The sequence below is a fragment of the Calonectris borealis genome, chromosome 2 (genome assembly GCF_964195595.1).
Source record: "Calonectris borealis chromosome 2, bCalBor7.hap1.2, whole genome shotgun sequence".
Lineage (NCBI taxonomy): Eukaryota > Metazoa > Chordata > Aves > Procellariiformes > Procellariidae > Calonectris > Calonectris borealis.
The window spans coordinates 103,983,351-104,004,074 of NC_134313.1; the positions used below are offsets into that span (position 1 = coordinate 103,983,351).

At 38.6% G+C, this 20,724-nt stretch overlaps 1 protein-coding gene across 1 annotated transcript in view; it reads right to left on the bottom strand.

The window, feature by feature from the left end:
• Positions 1-20,724, bottom strand: part of DCDC2 (doublecortin domain containing 2) — a 72,499-nt gene that overhangs the window by 17,388 nt on the left and 34,387 nt on the right. The gene's annotated exons all lie outside the window — the stretch shown is intronic.

The following is a 20,724-nucleotide window of genomic DNA, read 5'->3' on the forward strand; positions in this document are numbered from 1 at the left end:
TCCTTCACTTCTGGCAAAGGTCAGGAGTAAATCTGAACTCAATATATTACAATAACGTATTACTTCTATTTCTACAGTCAATGATAGTACCCTCCAGTAATTACCATTATAACACACATCTAGCAAAAATCTCAGGCTCTGAATCAACAACAAACATGGTGAACCAGGAAAGGAGTAAAAGATTAACAGAAACAGTGGGATTAATGCTACTCCCCACCCTTGGGCACATGCAAGTACAATTATAGCTGAAACTTCACATCCACTTTAAAAAAGCACATACTCGTAGCTAACAAGGTTAATGGTTACAATGATATTCAATTTTGCAAAGATTTTACACCATTTAGTTTGAGTAATTTTTTTTCCCCCAAGTAATAACTAGGGGTCTTCGAGGTTTCTAATGTGGGTCTTTCAGTATCAGCTAACTAGTAAAATGAAGACAGGTACATACAGAAAAAAACCAATTTCCTAGTGACACACGTTCCTCTCGGCCTTCCCCTCAAACTGAAAACAGCCCAAAAATTAAAAGTACAGGTTACTCCAAATAACCTCCCGCTGTCTCCATCTATCTAGGAAAGACAGATGGTCCTATATTAATGTGTTCATATCCAACGTAATAAATAACTACAACAAGAAAGAGGGAAAAATACTTGTGCTGTTTTGGATTGCCTCTTAATTCTTCATAAAAGGATGTGACCTTGATAATATCAACTGATCATGCAAATTGATCTACATTGCTAGGCACAGTTAAATAAACAGCCCTAGTGAAGCACTGAACCATTCACACAACCATTGAGAAAGAGGAAAAAGAATGGATAAAAACCCAAGACTTGGAGAAATCCGGAGTCCACCTGCATAAAAAGTCAGCATTGACTGCTCTGGAAGTTAGTTTTCCAGTTACTTTCTCATCACTATAAGAGCCAAGGAAAGAGTTTACCCTAGGAACAAAATTCTGAGGCATACCATACCACTGCAAATGGCTAACTGGAGGGGAGGTGCCAGCTCATCCAGGCCTTAGATGTCTACTGACAGGACGCTGACCAGAGCACCAGAAATTAAAGCCGTTCTTACAGTTTGAAATGAAGAGGTAGAAATGGGGAAGTCTATGGAACATCACAATGATACTCCAGACTGGTAGTGCTGGCTGAATCTTAGGAGAGAAATTTTCTGATGGACATAGCAGCTTGCGTACCTGAGCATCAGTCCCACAGGAACCTCCCCACCCCACCAAAAGATCTATGTTACTTGTCCTCTGAAAGTACCGGTGTTGGAAATACCACAGGGTTCTTAGCATCATTGGTTGGATTCTTATCCTAAACATCTCACACATCTTGAAAAAGGTCCCATCTTCATACTTAGCATAGAAATAATAATTTTCTTTTCTTAATTTCCTTTTTTTTGTGGATTATTAAAATATAATGCATCTGTTGTAATATGTTCCATTGAAACCAACCAAGGACACCCAATATTTGCTGGCAGTATGGTAAATCTTGGACAATCTATGTGTACATATCTCATTACAGACCCCCTTTGCTGAGACAGGGTTTTTTGACAAATTCAGCCCTAAGAACATGGAGTGGTTGAGCGCAGGAACAAAATGCATCTTACTGCATGTACTTTTTCAAATAATCAACGCACTTCACATTTCCCATTTTTCTGAGCTCTCTAAGGGACAGAAGGTTCTGTTTCTCTTACCTGATATTATCATGTTGCATCTCATCATAGACATTTGATTGAGATATAGATCACCACCATATTCTGAGAGGAAAATGTAATGTGTTCCTTGAAAGCCACCATGATGACTCTCCTAACTCAAGGCCTTCCCTTAAGTACCTTAAGAAAATAACCTTGTCCTAGATTCCTTGGCTCACTGACCTATAAAAAGTCAAATCAGTGTCTGAGACATTTAATATCACCATCGTTTAATATCACCATCATTCCATTTAGACTCTGTAATAACACCTTTGCCTTCAAGATCCCCAAGTCTTTCAACCAAAATGGGGATTGTCTGGCCTCTAGAGGTGCAGAGGTAATTCTCATCAGGTTTTTCTCTGGCAGGGCAAAAGAGGAGGTACAAGGAAGATGAACATGTGTTGGCCCTGGAGGTCAAATCCACAAAATTCATCTCAAGAGCTGAGGATTCTCAATTTTACAGCACCTCTCCTTAGAACAGTAGATCAGCCTCAGGGCTATGCTGAATAACCCAGCAACTAAACTCCACACAAGGAGACGGACGTGCAGTATTTTCAAAAACCTTAATCATGAAACCAGGAGGGATTGAGGGAGAGGAAAAAAGACAATAAATTTCCACCTGGATCATGCAACCAACTTTCCCATTCAAAAGTGTATACCCAAAAAGCTAGTAACAGGGGGATTTCAATAAGCAAAACCTGAAATCCCCATGGGATTTCCTCCAAGCACTTTCTAACAGATGTTTGCTCAGAAAGCTGGTCATAAATGAAAAGAGATTAGTTGAAAAGAGCTCTGCACAATCTTCCAGCATCTTTCAAAGATAACATTGTTCATTGTCTTGCACGAAAATCACTTTAAAGTGAAATAGCATTCCCGCTCTTCCACAGAGTGGAAGATGCCAAAACTACATGGCAGACTGCAATGGGAAAGGATAGCAACCACAGAAGTCACCAAAAAAACTTCAAGGACAGTGTTTTCAGACAAAATGGGAAATTATTCCATTTTCAGAACAGCTATATTATTTGAAGAAAACAAGTAGTTAAAGAATAGCATATTGCAAATACATACAACACAAAAGATCGTTAGTTGGTTTCTGAAAGGATGGCAGAAAAGATTTGTTGTCAGAAAAGGAAAAGAAAAAAATATTTAAGGAAATAAGAAAATTGACAATAAAAGGGAAATTAATTATTTACCTCTGCACAAATCTGAAAGTATGGAAGACAAATGTCCAAAACACATGTACCATTAATAGTCAGGGAAGGAAGAAAAACACTTAGGTCTGAAATGTGCCAAAACAGGTGAAGAAAAAAATGACACTAAATGAAAAATGGAAAAGTTGTAACACTTGAGCAAATAAAAAATCCCAAAGAAAATGGCAAGGAATGAAATTAGTCTTACATTAGGACATGTACCCTTCTTGACTTTTGGTACCAAAAGTGCAAAGAAATTTAAAAATTGTAAAATAATTTACAAAAAAATAACTTGATTAAAAGGACCATTACGAAAATAGCTTCAAATGTAAACATTATTAGTGTTGCTACTCTACTTCAGCCAGAAGTATTTAACACTTTTTGCATGTGAATTCACAAATACCTGGAGCTGAGTGAAAGGCCAACCTATCGCGTGTTTATGTGATTCTGCGTCAGCAGGAGTTTGCAGACCACATTTATCACTGTTATCAGTTCTATGAGTTACTCAGCACCTCCCAAACAAATGTGTGAGGTTAAGTAATTTTGCCTCATATTTTATAGGTAATGTTTCCGAAATGCTTTTTGATTTAGGGAAAAAAAGCACCAAAAAAATGATATTGATGCAATATTTCACAGCTCTGTCTCTGAATCATTAGTCAGTTTTTACACACGTCTCTAAGGGAGGGAAAAAAAAGAAGGCATTTTAGAAAACGCCATAAATTAAACGAAAAAACCATTTTTTTAAGTCTTCATTCTATACTGTTATGGGCTTATATTGCAACCTCTACTGAAGTAGTGTGTCTTACTGAAAAGAGAATTCCCAGCACTTCCATTAGATGGAACATTTATGCCTACCCCAAATGGTTCATAAAATATTGTAGATTAAACATGCTCCTCATACAAGAGCTAGTTCTGACTTTCTGTGCCTCAAACTAATTGAGAATTGGCCACAGTCAGGGTCATGGCAATGTTGGGGCAGAAGAGCTCTAAAAGGGGGTAAGAAAGGAAGGTAGGTCCGAGCCTTACAGTCAAGCTGTGGCATACTCTACCCATTTGCTCCAAGTTGAGTAGAAGATGGCAGCAAAGCATTCAAGGGCAATTTGAGCTCCAAAATGTCAGCTTTGCTGACAAGTATAAATCAGAGGATTTATTTCAGCTAGGTTCTCAGTTCTCCCTGCCACGGTAAGTGCTGCTTCTGTCAAGAGGCCAAGCAAAGTATTATTGAGAGTCTCCCGATCTTCTGTGAAGATATTTTTCCATGGTGTCCAGACAACCAGAAGAGACTAATTTTTCAGGTTTTGCCAGTCACTGTGTGAAAACAGACTGTCTTGAGCTAAAAATCACCATTTTTTATATTCTATACAGAGAGAAGTGAGGTAACCTAAACAAGCATCTCCCATTATTTCTGATTATTTTAAAGCAGGGTCATGTTCAATAATTCTGGCAAGAGAGAGAAAGAAGAATCCGCAGAAGGGCAAAGAACAGATCACAAGAGGGAAAAGGCATTCAAGAGGAGCAGCCAACTGGAGAGAGAAGATATGCAGAGGCTGGAGGATATGGACACAAAGGGAGATGATGAAGGCACAGTAATGTTAGAAGGAACGTGTGGAATGAGCAACTGTACAAGAGCAAATAGGAAGATGAGGAAACATGGGTGGAAATTAAGGGAAGAAATGAGGTCCAACACACTGGCAGGAAGGCAAAAAAATGGGTTACGTGCAGCGGAAGAGTAGAAGCTTGAAAGAATGAGAGGGGAAGAAAGAACAAGCCAGCAGGTACCCATGCCAATTTAAGCTTCTTAAAGGAATATTCCTTCAGGAAAGCCTGAGAAGAGGAATGTTGTTTTACTACTATCTACAATTGAATTTCTATATTCAGATGCTCCCACACGGACTCGTTTGTGACAGAGGTGCAGCAAAAAGCAACAATGAAAAAATGCTCATTGTTATCAGGCAAGTATTTTTCTTGATTTCTTATTCTTATTTATTCCTACAACAAACAATATTTAGTAAGACTCTGGATAGTGGCTCTACAGTCTGGGGAAAGAATTCTTACAGCATTTTTTGGCTTCAGGCTGAAGGGATGAATGAAAACTGCAACTGCAAGTGCTTTCCTGTGGAGCTTCTTCAAGAGTTATGCTCTATCTCACCTCTTGTCCAGCTCCGTAATCCCACAGAGAGAAAGACTGATGAAATCTCAAGAGGATCCAGACTGCTTCAAGCTCTGAATTCCCCAAAGCCTTGTGAGGGTTACCAGGAAAGGGAACACTTGGAGCCTGATAACAGCTCTACTGTAGAGAGGTAGCTAGTATCTCAAAAAAGCGGTGATCCAACTCAACCTGCTCTAAGCAAAGACAAATGATACGGCTGTTGAAACACTGGCACCTACTTTATGGCTAACCTCTACAGCTAGCAGCAATGGAGCCACACAAACAATAAGAACAAGAGAACACTATCAGCAGAAAAAGGTGGTGAAATTACATGAGGGAGGATGTTCTCAGAAGGCTTAGCTCTTTGGATATCAGGTCCAGAAGCTATGGATAGGAGAAAGGCACAGTGGTCAGGTTTGGATCAGAACCTTAGAAAGGATGATGACTGATAAATAGGGTGTGGGGTTTCTGATTTTGTACTTGGCCAAGGTCTATTTCATAAAGTAAGCAGCTTGGTCCTCAGCTGGTTTCACCAAAGATAAGAAAAGGTGGTACTGTATTCCTACAGTACTTTCTCACCTCTGTGACTTTGTTGCAGATGGACAAATAAACCCAATACAATTTAAGACAATGTTAAGACTGCTGTAAATTATGCTTCTTGCATAACAGATCTTAATAGCCAAGGATCTTCATCTTCAGAATAACCTACTCTGTTCTGTCCCCTTACCCATGCCAGCGATGCTGGCTTTGCAGCCCCTGAGAATTCAGTTGCGTGAAAGGGAGTCCACTGACCATTCAGGTGAATTTTCTAGGTATTTTATACTTCTGGCTAATCTCCTGATAGGTACAGAGCAGAGTAATTATCAGCAACAGCAGATTTATAAATGCCCAAAACATTTTCATTAATAACATTTCACCTGACACGTTACCAGTTGTCTCAATACACAGATGTTCAGTGTACGGTGCAGTCACTCAGTTCAGTATGTACAGAAAGAAGCGATGAATTGGTGCATGTATAACTGAGCAAACCTTGGCTAAAGTACAAAGATCATTTTCTGTCTCATGCCATTCAGTATTTCAGCTGGAATCCTTCTGTACACTTTGATAAACAAGAAAGTTATATGACTTTATTAAATAGTAATTGAGTTATACATTGAAGTAACTCATAAGAAATCTATATATTTTAAATAATCAAGCATAGCAATTAATGGCTTTTGTATAAGCTCCTTTCCTAACCAGCATTACTGTAAAACATTTATTGCAACACAAATTACAACATTATACAGTCATTAATGCATTTCAAATTTTAAACTGATTGAAGTTTAGCAATAGGGATAAAAAAACCCCATCATTGTAATAATAGCCTGCCCTGAATATTTTATGGAAATCGGAGGCATTTACTAACTGCAAGCTCTGTATGTAAGCAAGGAAGTTAATGTGACTATAAAAAAAAATTAATGTGACTTACCACAGAGACTGCCTCATGAAAATGTTAAGTCAAATTAAAAACAAAATGTAAAAAATCTGTGCCTCATTAAATTGAATAGATTGCTATGAGGAATAGGGAGGACATGTGCATTTATGCCTGTCTACAACATAGTTTTCTCTTCTGTTTTTTTTTTGTTGTTGTTTTTTTTTTAATTTCAAAGTATCAGTGTTCTACAAGGCCCATTTCCAACAAAAAGCCACTGCCTTGGTGATAGGTTTGCATGTGTGTACGTGCCTGTACTTCTGTCATCAAAAAGTAATGGAATTAAAGACAAAATGGTAGCAATATACATATGAAGCTGTTGGGAATATTAAAAAATATGTATTTTTCTTCACCTGATACTATTGCAGCCTCAAGCTTCTAAGCAATGAGTTCCTCTCTTCAGAAAATATTGAATTTCTAATGAGATTTCACACCATTATAGATTGCTGACATCTGACTACCTGAATAGAAACTGCAAAAGGTGCTTCTAGAGGTTGACCTTGTATGCAGCAGTCTCCTTTACTGATAGGAAATGTGGTAATGCTACAGCAAAGGAAAAGCTGCCTTAGTCAGCTGCAATAGCTCTGTCATCTTTATACATAAACAGCTACAAAATTAAGGACTGCATGTCATAATATGAGGCTTTTTCTTCCTTCTCCTTACTTTGGTCGTTCACCTCATTTATCCTCTGTGTTTCTAAGCATCTAATTTATTCATTTATTTAAATGACAGATCATTAAGACCATTTGCATTTTGAAATTAAAAAAGTAGCTCCCATTCAGCCACATCTTTTTTAATTCCATGCCTATTCCAAAACTCAGCCTTCTCTTGGGTACAGCTGGGTCCTAAGGGTTAACTGTCACAAAGCAAATGCAAAAGCCCTGAAATGTCCTGGTCCAGTCATTCCAAACTAAGCATCAGTACACCTACACTCCATCCTGCAGCGAGTTAAGAAACACGGCTTTCCTGCTGCCAAGTACTATTTGTCCACTTTATGTTTTGCAATGTATTCATTTTTCTAAAAGCAAACCCACAGAAACTCACCATCTGCTTGAAGAAAGAGGACGCGAGGTTTACCATCATCTTAGTTTCCCACTGGCATTAGTATATTCTGGCTATCGCGATTCAGCACTGTAACAATACACACTAACAGCAACAAAGGTTCTCATTTCTTACTATAGATTGCAATTTTATCTCCTATTATGTGAGGAACAAACCTACAGGTCCTGTAAAATCTCTGCAAATAAGAAAGAAGATGAAGCCTCTTTCTTCAGCACAGTTTTTGCCTGCTTTGACAACACAGAATTGATATGGTTTATATGTCTATGTTTTAACTACAGATAGCTTTTTAATCCTAAAAGTTGTCAGGAGGGAATCAGGGACAACAACAGTTTTAGCTCACAATGCACAGCTGATATTCAGCAGTCCAGGTTTATATTCCTTGGCAAGTTCAAAATTTTATTGAAAGTAATTAAGAGCATGATAGCAGGAGCGGCTGCCATACCTGATGTTCTGTGCAGCTTTCTCTTTAACTAAGGGCTGGTCTTTTTCCTCCTTTTTTTAGCCAATAGCAAAAGCAGGAAATCAAAATGATTGCTAACTTCTAAGCCCTCATAATACTCAAAACTAGATTTGAAAAACTGTGGAGTGGCTCAGCCCATCTCCAGTATAGTACTTTTCCAAATCATAGTGAGAACTCAAACTTTACATTCTATTATCTCTAGAACTTGTTTTATAGTTTGGGTGGGGGGTTACTTTGCAAGCCGTGCGACCACAATTAAACTACTGTATTTGAATGGAATAGGCTTTAAAGTGACGGTGCTCCCTTACAAGAATTTTCTACTATGCTTCTGAATTTGCTACTTTCCTATTCAACTTCCTACAGTATACTATTTACAGAATGTGGTGCAAAGCAAAAAATAAGTAGGTTTGGTTTTTGTTTTTTTTTTTTTTTTAAACCTTAAACCAAGATGCTGATAATTAAATGTGCCTTTGCTATCACTTTCATAAGCCCAAATTCTGCTAAACCAGCTGCACTAGTCTAAGCTCTAACCCTCACATTTCCAGTTGCAATTACTGTTACATATAATACCTTCAATATTATTTAGGTTTCTACCAATGCAATGAGAGTCCGATCATAACTATAATAGCATGCCTTACAGGTTACAAAACCAAAGTTCCAGTTCACAGTCTACTGGATTTGCTCTAAGAAGTGGGGAATTTAAATCTTGCACAAAGAGCTTTCAGCACTAAGAAATTCTTTAATCGTCTTGATTTGAGAGGATTATGACATGGATCAGTTGTAATATGAATGACATGCTGGTGAAATTCTCAGTGTATTAAAAAAAACCCACATTCACAGTAAATACACGGCTAGCCCAACTAAACTCTGTTGGAAGATTAGATTAAGCTTTAAATACGCTGTGAGCATAATTCTTCAGACGTTAAGTCCCAGAAAACAATTACTTTGAAAGAGTCTGGCACTCTAAAAAGAGAAGATTCCACATAACTGCTAAACTGGCAGCGATGAGGACAGCAAAGAATACGGGATACATGTTCTACTATGAATATTCTCTTTTTATCTATCTCAGTACACACCAAAATATGCGTGTGTAAACTCACTGTGCAGTTTATTGGTTTCAGATTAAAATAAATTAATCCCACATTAGTGACAGCCAAATGCAGCCAACCAAAATGCCAAGAGTCTTTTTCACTGTCCATCATGAAAAAATAAAATAAAAATCAGAAGACGGTGACAAGTGCTTCCCTTACCCAATTCAAAGCCTTTGAATTTGAAGGAATTTTTTTGAATAAACCTGCAAAGCCAATTGAGGAACTGCAATGAGCCTTCAGAGTAGACAGTGGAGCTATACTGATTAAAACAGTACTTGGGAGCAATCATTATCACTGTGTTCCTGGAGTTGGCTTCTAGCTCTCCACCAAAAATCCATCTCCATTTCAGAATAAGACTTCTCACTCTAAAATAAAACTGAAAATGTCATAATTCAAGGCAGGAATTACATACATGATACATCCAATGCTTCAGCATCTGGTCTAAGCTAGATTTCCAATTTCACTGTCAACTGAGAGAATGGACATCTCCAGACACACTTGTCTCTCCTTGACAGCTGGAGCCTAGAAGCCCAGTTTGAATTAATCCTACCCCTCATACAGTGGGAGGCAGGCAAGATGCATCTTGCTCTCAACGAGTTTCCACGAGCAGCTGGGATCTGAAAGTGTACCATGATCAAGAAACCTTTAGGATTTACTGCATCTTTCTTGTTGCCATGGGGAAACAGATTGAAACAAACAGCCTCTCCAAATAAAGAGCCTTCTCTGAACTTCTGTTTATGCCTTCTGAATGGACAAGGCAAAGGTGAGGCCAAGTACATTACAGCTGGAGTCTTTGCAAATAAGCCTCTTTTAGCAGAGTTTGAATGCTATTAGCCCGAGCAGCACTTTGGCTAACAGCCAGTAATGCAGACAGACAACGGATGTGCTGAGAAGTCTGGTGTGCCCATGCCTGCTCTTACTTTTGCTCTTCACCCCGCAAGGGCAGAGCTTACAGCCTGGCATTTGCGGGCAAAGGTAGGAAGAGAATAAAAGCGCCACTTGCACACTTCTGTTTCACTCTCAATTTGTGTTCCTCTAACGTATGTTCGAAGCAGTCTTCAAAAGGCACAAGCAAACTGGGAAGAAAGCTGCAATGCCCCTTTCCACCAACTGAATCTAGCTGAAATACTACAGCTAATCGACTGTATGGTACTAGTTGCCTGCCTAAGAGAGAAGCTGCATCTCATACAGTCATCTCCAGGTGGAACAGAAGGGCCTTAATATAGAATAAACCACCCCCATTACCAGCTTTTAAAGCCCTTTTATCATCCACTTCTGTCCCACTAGTCACACAACTGCTGCAGGAGTCCATCTCACCCAGAGACAAGGTGACAAACCAGGACAGAGTGAGGGAAAGATCCTATTGACAGGGAGACATTTCAGAGCACTAAAAGCATACACATTAGGAGAAGGGGAAGAGCTTGCACGAACACACAGAGCAACAGCCTATATTCTGTCCTTTCAAGTTGGACTGGTTGTTAACACAGGTCTTCAGTATATGAAGAAGAACAGGTGAAGAAAAACAGTATCCTTAGAAAAGGGCACATACCCTTCATCTGCCCTTTGGATCCTAACATACTGTCCCAACAGTATAAGCTCCTTTCACACCCAAAGCGGAGCATGATGATCCTCAGCATGCGTGTGAATAAAGCATAAAAGCACAGGATAAAACAAATATGTACACAGCATGTGTGAATGAAATGGAGATGGATTTTTGATGGAGAGCTAGAAGCCATGGTCGCTTATTTGTATTCTGAAACCCAGAAGCTTAGTATTTTAAACACTAACTTCAACGAAGCTTTTTTATTAAAGTTAAGCAATGGTTCTTTAGTTTTTAAACAAGATTTGTCCGGGGTTTGCCTGTTGGTTTTCTTTTCTTTAACAGAATTAAAGATTCTTGTTCCACAATTGTAGCACAGCATTCACATTAACTTGTAATATGCAAAAAACCAATATTCTTTGCTCTGTTGAGTTCTCGTCACACTTCCATTATTTTAATACACTGCAATTGCACAGAAAAATACTTTTGCTTAAAAAAGTTATAGGCCATAAATCAACCATCGAAAGTATACTCTTTTTAAAGAGTATGAGGACGTATATTTAATGGATACATTCAAAAGAATAACTTTGTATTAGTCAGAAAAAAGTTATATTTCACACTCACATAATGAGTTGGAACTACAAATCACTCCAAAAGAAAGCTACAAAGCTATGAACTATGACTTGAATAAAGTCTAAAGAAAACTTCAAGCTATGAAGTTACTTTATAGAGACACCTGTTATACAGCTGATGCAGCCGCTTGACAAGTCTACTCTGCAAAACCACAGCACGTGTCACCACCTGTTGCAAAGCTACACATGGCTGAGTACAAAAGGAGGAGAAAAATAGTCAAACAAGAATGGCACAACCTCACTGCTCCCAAGCTGATTAAAGGAAAAGGCTTGTGATAACCAGGTGGAGAGGGAAACTAGGAGAGATTTTGTCTTCCCATTCACCACCTCTGACCCTATGCAGCGACTCCACAAGAGCCTTAGCAAACCAAGCACTTCCACAGCTGCTCTCTGACATACCCTTTAGCCACATGGAGGAAGTTTCAGAGACATGGTGGGAACAGCTTAGGACGGCTGAACTGCCTCCTGTCACACACATTTCTCTCCATGTAGGTGCTTCGCTGGCTGCAGAATGTATCCAAGCAATTGCCCAAAGTCAAAGAGGAAGCCTAAGACAGAAATGGGGGTTGAACCCAGACCTCCAGATCCTGGTGAATCAGTGCCAGACAGGATTACTTGAAGAAAGACCAACAAATGGCATAGAAAGAAAACAGACAAAGTCAGATAAAAATGAATGAAGTGCCACATGGACCCAAGGAAAAGCATCAGAGAATAACTGGGAAAGAAAGTAGTGTAAAGAGTAGAGGGAAGAACAATCAAAGGTGGAGAAGGATAGGAAGGGAGCAAAGCAAAGGAGGTGGAGAGTGCAGGGAGGCCAGATTGATATGCAGTGAAAGAGTTGTTAGGGTAAACTTGCCACAGCTATCATGGGTGCCACAGGACAAATTAAAACAAACAGAAACAAAGTTTCACAGACGCATAAAGCCTTCTTCCATAACAGTATCAGGAACAGGAGAAAACTGCAGGTATGAATTGCATATGTCTCAAACTTGGGGTCACCTGACAGTTTTTCTGCACTCAGAAAATACTGCTAGTCCCATTAAGGAGTAAGTTGGCCTATACTAGCTTGGCTGCATTCCTCACTTTAATTATAGAAGTATGCTACAAGTACTGCTAAGTACTTATGCACATTATATGTTTTTCTTCTTTCCACAAAAAGCAGGATCCTGGCTCTGGACTAATCCGATCCTCTCCATTAAGTCTGATTCAGCTTGAGAGTCTTCAAACGTTAGCTAGGAAATATTTAAATGCCAGTGTTTTAATCACAAGTCCTTCAAAAATATTTCCATCAAAAGAAAAAAATAAACACAATAAGCCTCCTACTGAACTAATGGAACACTCACACCACCTTATTAAAAGGACAGGATATTCATATATTTTCACAGCTGTTTCATCTGAGCTGCGTGTACATTTTATATTTTAAAAACTGTGCAGTTTACGATGGACAGAAGCATACTTAACAAGATTGTTACTTGGTAAATGAGGAAGAGAATAAAACACAAAGGTGCAATGGGCACATGTTTCTACTTGACCACTGTAGAGATCAGAGGCTTTTGTAAGGCTTGGCTTATATATTATTTTTAAAATCTGTTTTATCAATATCACTGACATTAATAGATTCTTTCACTTAATATAGTAATGCAGATACACTCATATGATCACATATATGCTGAATAATTTTTTTAGTCCAGAATATGTCTCTCTGAAAGATATATCAGCCACTAGTAATTCATATAGTTAGGAATGATATACTCCTTTGAGGTTTTACCATTACCTTTTAGCTCTATTCCTGCAACAGAGACTATAAATTGTGTCATATGAAATATGACCTGTTTTATCCACATTGTTTAATGATGATACTGAGAACACCATGTGTGTGAAAACTGCCATTAAATATTAAATAATAGCACTGAACAAACTCCTATGTTTTCCCAATGATTTTTGTGGTGATTTATATATTTTAGGTTTAGGATAATAGCTCCTTCTTCAAAGAGTAAATATGTGTAAAGTCTTGAGCTTCCAAATTCACATGTCCATGCTTAAATTTAAGCACATGAGCGAGTCTAACAAAGACACAGTGGAGTATGTGACTGACAGATTGGGTCTTTTCATGAACACGCTCTTTTACTTCTAAGCAAGCAGGTGCCAGAGTCTCAGTAAAAGAAATGAAACCTAGACTCTATGCTTAAAAAGGTTAAGCATGCATGTTAGCGCAACTCGGTGAAAAAAAAATATATAAAGACATGCTTAAGCACATTCTGAAATTTGGCTATTTTGATAGTGGCTTATCTTGACTTCAAACTCCATGTCATCTCCTGCAGAATCCTACACCTCTTCGTGCAAGAATCTTTCATATGGAGCACCCTTCACCACGGAGATCTCAAAATTCAGACCTGACAATGGTTACAAAACTTTTATCTGAGCCATGAGTTAACAGGAGAAAGCTTGGGGGGACTCTGCGGGACTCAGAGATTAATTCAAAACACAAGCCAAATAAAGTGAGACAAACAGAGGAATAGAGATCGTGATGCACTGACTCACATCACAGTATCATCCACCTCTTTAGATACACTTGCAGAAGAAATTGACTCAACTTATTTGGAAATTTAGAGGTCTACGTGTCTTATGGTATAAATAAATACATTCACATTTGTGACCAGATGAACCAAAATTTATAAAACTTATATTGATTGATATATTCAGACAGCAGCATATTTAGACTCTGGCAGCAAAAATTATAGAGACTAACACTATTTAAATAACTGACCTGAAACAAATCAAGAGGGTAAGAAAAAAGAGTATTTTCTACTTCACATCTCTACTCCGCCTTAAAAAGTCTATTGATTTACCAGTATTCTTCGTTACTAAATGCATGGTACACTTAATGTCAGTTTTCCTAATTTATTGCCAGAATTCCCTAAATTAATTTCCTATGATTTTACCCTTCATAAGAACACTTACCAGCTACTGTAAGGATAGAACAACATCAGAGATCTGAAAAGGCACTAAGAAAATCTTTCTGTGGGAAACCAAACTACCACCACATATGGAAACAAAAAGTTATTATATGGTAGACACTAAAAACCTCATTTTGAAGAGCTAGAAGGATGGAGGGGAAAGGAAGAAAAGACAATTAATTCCCGTCTGTGTCATGTGCAAACTGTCACACTGTTCGTGCAAAAATAAAAATGAATGCTCTAACTACTATGTGTTTCTAGACAGTTTTAATCCTCCACTGATGACTATTTAAAAGAAAGGTCTGATTTTCTAAGAAACACTGTAGAAGCTGCTGTACCAGATCAGATCTGTGGTTCATCCACACCAGTACCCTACGTCTGACAATGCCAGCATGGGGATACTTTGGGGGGGGGAGAAAGGAGGGAGGGGGAGAAAAAAAGGAAAAAAAAAAAAAAAAGGAAAGAAAACAAAAACCTAATAGTAGCCAGATGATGGCTAATCTATGCTTTAATTTGAAGTACTCCTTCTAATTAGGAACTGGTTTAGAACTTGATATGTGAATTTTTACATCACATCCAGAGTTTGCTAGGAATATCTATCATAATGCTGGGTATTACTCCTATCCAACATAGTATTCTTAAATAACAAGACTTCCTTTTTGATGCAATAAAAAAATCCCAGGTTCTTTTGTTTCACATGTATTTTTTCAGATCCCTAACCATTTTTTTTTCCTTTCCGTGAGGTTTTCCTAAATCTACAATGCCCCTTTCTGAGATGCGATTTCAAAGAATCACAGATGAGCTCAAACCATTGATTTTATATACCACGTGATATTCACTATTCTTTATCTCTACATATCACAACATCTTACTGACTTTTTAATGACCTCTGCTGTAGTGTCAGAAGAGATTTTCACAAAACTGGCTTCATCAATGTTTTTCTAAACCTTTATCACTAAAGTAGCGCCCTGTAAAGTATTTCAGTTCACCATTTACCCACCATTCTGCATTGCTTTTGCTTTGCCAACATTAACTTGATATCGCATCATCTAGATGGTTACTTAGCTTTCTGCATAGAAACTTCGACTTTTTAAGAAACAATGAATATACAATGAATTTTTCATCAGTAAATCTTGCAACCTCACTGAGCACCCTTTTATTCAGCACTTTATTATTATTTATCTTTGCCATATTGATACATTCAAACAATTCTAGCAATGAGGAAAAAAAAATTATTTCCTCAGAAATAGGTTTATTTCCTTAGAAAGAAGTTAGATGCTCTCTACCTATTACCCCCCTCAGTCTTAATGAAACCTACAATAACAAGAGAATCTGAAAGCTTCCAAAAAAGATTATTCACTATGAATTTTCTTCAAAAAAAGACAGATGAAAAATGTATACATACACTATTAACAGCTTCAGCTACACAGATGAGCAATAGGCAATGACACAGGTATGAAAGTGTCACAGCACCCTACAGTATAAACTAGAAAGCTGTTGAAGGTTGACTGGTTCAGTCATCAGCAAGAAGTAAGCCTCTCCCTGAGGCACCACCTCAACAGTATGGAAAGCATAGACGACAGCAGTGACTCCCTACAAGATATCCCCTAGGGATAAAAAAAGACTAGTAGAAATGGAGTTGGGAACTTCTCCTGCAGATCATCTTTTCTACTAGGAGCTCTCTACAGGGTTAATCAAAACAAAGGTTGTCAGTCTGGCTTTGGGTGAGAAAGCTTTCCCTGCAGCAGGACCATGACCACTGCAGGACACAGGTACAAGAAGCGGGCTTAGCTTACAGATTTGCTTGAAGACCTGCCCACTAGGACACTGATTTCTGCAAAGTGTAGAAATGAAGTTTATAACAGTGAGCTGAAATCCAACTTCAGTAGCAGCTATGTTTGGGAACACTTAGACAAGAACAATGACAACACTGTTGCTTGACATACAGAAAGTTGGAAATAGCACCAGACGGGTGTCTGGTGAATCTGGTGCCTCAGAGGACGTACCAGAACACGTTTTCCAAAGAACACTGCAAATGATGATCCTCACACTTTCTGTTCTTATTTCAAGAAGGAGGTAAGTACATTCAGATGTACTCCATGGGAACAAGAGATGGGCAGGCAAGTTAAACCCAAGCAGCCTACTGAGCCATGAACAACAAGCTGTAGGATAGAGACACGTTAGGTCATCTGGGTATGAAAACATTTTCAGTGTTTGCATATTTCTAACATTTCTTTCTTTCCTGCTTCATTGGTATGCTAAAGGTCACCTTAGTATGTCAAAAGAAGCAGGCAGAGAAGCCAGCCACAACCTGGTCTGCTTGAAAGAGGCAAATTGTTTGTTTCTTTGGTTAGCAAGGAAACATGGTAGTGCAACTTCCCCACTGTGAGCTTTTTTTTCCTGGTAGAGAAAGGGCTGCACAGGTCAAAACTGAGCCAGGTGACTCTCCTATGATGTGCCATAAAAACAATGCCAATGCTGATGAGGGCAGAATGTTTCAGGCTTTGTATCTACTTGTTTCTCAGATCCCCCACTGACAGAGTCAGTGGGCTTGTAAAGCTGTTTGACTGGTGAGGCTCTCCAGGGAAAGCTTTTCAAGTTGACTACTGCGCCGCCTACCTCTGTTCTAAAATGTACATCAACCAGCTAAGAACTTCCACTTCCACCTGCAGATAGATAATTTGGTGGAAATACTTAATCAATCTCCTGTGCTATATTTAACTCAATAGATAGTCCCACGCCTGAAAAATATTCAGTTAATGAGAAATAAAGAAACAAACTTGAGAGCAAAAAAGGTTATCAAGTCACAAAACAATATGCCTTTGGCAGTAAGTTTAACATCATCACAAATCACACAGCAGTTCAGTCCCTTCAAATAATAGAGGACAGAAATATGGATGGTGTAATGCTGACCTCTGCAACCCTATATTTTTATGGTCCAATGGGTTTCTGTCAAGGGCAGTCTTTGACACGGAGGGCTGGCTGGGCAGGAGGATACTGAAGCTGCAGCACTCCACACTAACAGCTCACAGCTTTTACAGCCTGCCTGGCCTGTGCTTCAGGTCACTCCATTTTGAGGTGTGACCAGAAAAAACACTCAGGGGACAACAACTGCATTGAAGATGACCCTTTGGGGTCAGTAGAGTACATTTTCTTTGAACTACTTCACTACAAGCTACGTATGTTCTGACTACAGTGGAGCTCCCACATAGGGTCAGAGCTGAGTGAAAAGACCTTTGCTCCGATTTTTCAAGAGTTGTCCTCTTTCCCCAAATTTTGCCTACAAGTGCCACAGTCTCTCACAGGCAGACAAATATGGGCAAAAAAGTGCAAGAGCAATTTAAGGATCCTTCACATCCCACGTGGAGATGTTTATTTCCTAGTTCTTTTGACTCTCCAGAGAGAAGTCTGCTGTTCATTTACATGGGAAAGAACAATGAAAAGGAACATACAGTGACAGACTTTGGTTACCAAACATGGGATGGTGTGTTAATTCCTCTTTTACATTCCTAGGATTCAATTAAAAAAAAAAAAAAAAGTCGTCTGTCTGCATGCATAAAACCTGGAAAAGTTATTATCTGAGTAATACACAACCTACTTTTACTATATTGCTCAAGAATAGTTCCAGCTGTAAAACTACCATTACAATGGTAGTTATAATAATTAAAAAGAAAAAATTTAGAAAAGAAATGCTGTCTCCTGAGATTCTCAAAGATAAGGGTAAATTTAAACAATTGTAGCTATAAATCTAGACATTTCCTATCTCTCTGAAAGGCATTATTGCATCCTAGGCAAATGTGTATACTAAGTACATTGAAGCACTCAATTTCAAAGTAATTGAGTAGTGTTAGGTTCCACTAACAATGTTATAGGTGCATTTTAGTGCTTAATGTTAATAATGAAATACATGAAATTTTTTCCGGCACATTAATTATTTCAGTATGAAATAGTTTCCTATATTTTTGTGCCACATTCACAACAATAGCACATTCAAAAGCTCTTGTATACAGTTATCACTGGATTAAACATTGTGAATTTTTAATTTTGCTACTGTATGGCTAAATTACCCAGTTCACCATGCTTCAGAACAAAACAAAAAGAAACTGCACTCAGTGTAGAATCCTCAGTTTGGCTGGGTTAACAGGGTGATTAGATATGAATGCCTTGCCTGCTTCCTGCAGTAGAAGCAGCAACAGCTGTCAGCACTCTTAGTCCCGGCTCGGCCTCCTCTCCAACACTACACCTCAAATGCCATCCACTTCCAGAAGGACATTTCTGTTTCTTTTTAAATGGTAACACACGCCACTCACCTCAGTGGGTCAAAAGAAACCTCAGATGTTCTGCCAACAGCATCAGCTCTTGTCAAAATGTTGGGTACCTCTACCAGACAATTCAGAAAATAAACTGGGTACAGAGACTGAATTACCCTCTCTTATGATGAGATACACCTCTTTCAGCATGTGGTTCAGATATATTGCTTAGCTGCTATGACAAAAACTATTGCAGCAAGCACAATTGTATCTCTCCTGGAGAGAGGAAAAGATTCAGAACAAACAAAAAAACTCTGTGGATTTTAAGGGACCTGAAGCACTCCTTTACAAATTTTCAGCCAAAATGACTAAAGGAAAAGAAAAGGGACAAGTGGGATCTCCCTCCAGTGCTCCATGCACCCTTCACATGTTTTCCACGCAATGATAAACCACTTATTTAAAAAAATGCCATAGCAAAAAAGTGTTCCACTAAGAGCTAATAGACTCAGAACAACTGCACATGGTTTCTCACATGAAATGGTGAATATAGGATATTAGCTAGTATTATTGAGGGCTTGTAAAGCAAAATGCAGGAAATGGGATATCCTACTTTTGCTCTTGATAAGAGAAAAAAATTTGTCATACTTACTGCAAAATACCAGAAAGAAAAATGGAACCAGAAAGGGAAGGAGAAAATACATAAATAAATACAACATCATTAAATTCCGTTTGAATCATGTGGCAAAGAAATACATTTAAGCAGAACTAGAATAATGTAATAATAAGGATGCACCTCTTGTTAAAATACAAGCAGGGCTGAAAATCACTTTGAATAGTAGCCTTCTGATGAGAAGCTTAAGGCAACTGCTTCTTGGAATATTTTCCACTTGATGTGGCTGAACAAATATTGGGGAATATAACTGAGGAAAGATAAGTCTGTAGATGTTTACAAGTCTGCAATTGTCACTGTGGTTGGCCTAAAGACTTACAGGAGCATGAAATGGTTTGCTTTTTGTGCTTGGCGAAAAAAAAACAGTTCTCACTGGCTTAGTACACATCTCCTCATCAACAGACATCCGCTGAGAGCAGATATCCATTACACGGCTCTGGATTTCTCACTCTGTACTATTGTCTGAATTCAACCTAGAGACTTCACCTCCCTCAACAACTGCCTGCATGACCAGCTAGGTCTATCTAGACTTGCAGAACAGCACACACATCAAACCACCTGTTCCCACTTCTGCTAGAAGGTCTTCATACATGGAGGATAAATAAAGGAGCACAGAAAGAACAGAGAGCTTCTCCCAACATACACTTTAGCTCAAACCAGAGAATTGGCGGCCTTGAATAGCTTCTCCTAATTATGCAAGACTTACAAAGCATGGAAAAGCTGAAGTGAGAAGCAAGCAGTCACTACTTCAATAAACTTAGTGGATTTCCAACCATTTCTGTCAGCACGTGGAGCAGCAATAGCGCTAAATATGGAGAGATAAGTATCTCCCTATATTTGTCGGCTATCTACCAAAGTAAGATTTGTCTCTTAGTCACTGCCTGCTGAAAGGACAGAGGAACTATTGCTGCTTCTAGTACTCTTCCCTCCACTAGGAAATGAAAGAAAGCAACCAGAAACCTCTGATAACCTAATGCAAGGCCGACAAAAGCAAAGAACAAATTTCTGTCACAAATTTCTCTCACCTTGGCAAGAAGGGTCCATTTGCTTCCAAGAAACATCTGTAGAAACTTTACTTACAAAAATCCTCAGGCCAGAAAAAATAGCATATAGAAAATCACCATAATGGCACTATACCTATCAGAAAAAGATATGTGGCTTGGCTGTTCTTAATGTAAGAGTTCTGACTGAGATCTGTCTAGTCATAAGTAGAGGTTCAGAGCAGTTTAGTACTCTGAACAGGAGACTAGATCAGAACATGTGGATTTTGAGCTCTGTATAAAGGATTCTGTACCGGGATTTCCCAACAGAAGTCAATGCATCTGATTCAAAAAAAAAAAAGAAAACACGTAAACAATTGAAGGTATCCAGGGTAGACAACTACCTAAATGTAAAAGCCTTTCCCTGCATTCTTTGCGTCTTACATAATGACTCTGAGCCTTTAAAAATGGTAAGCCAAGCATGCAAGGCCCCCTCTGAGAGGTCAGCTCTGGTAGTCTCTCCCGCATATGTTTTAAGCATGCACCACTCAATCTGTAAAAAGTGGGGATATGCCATGATGAT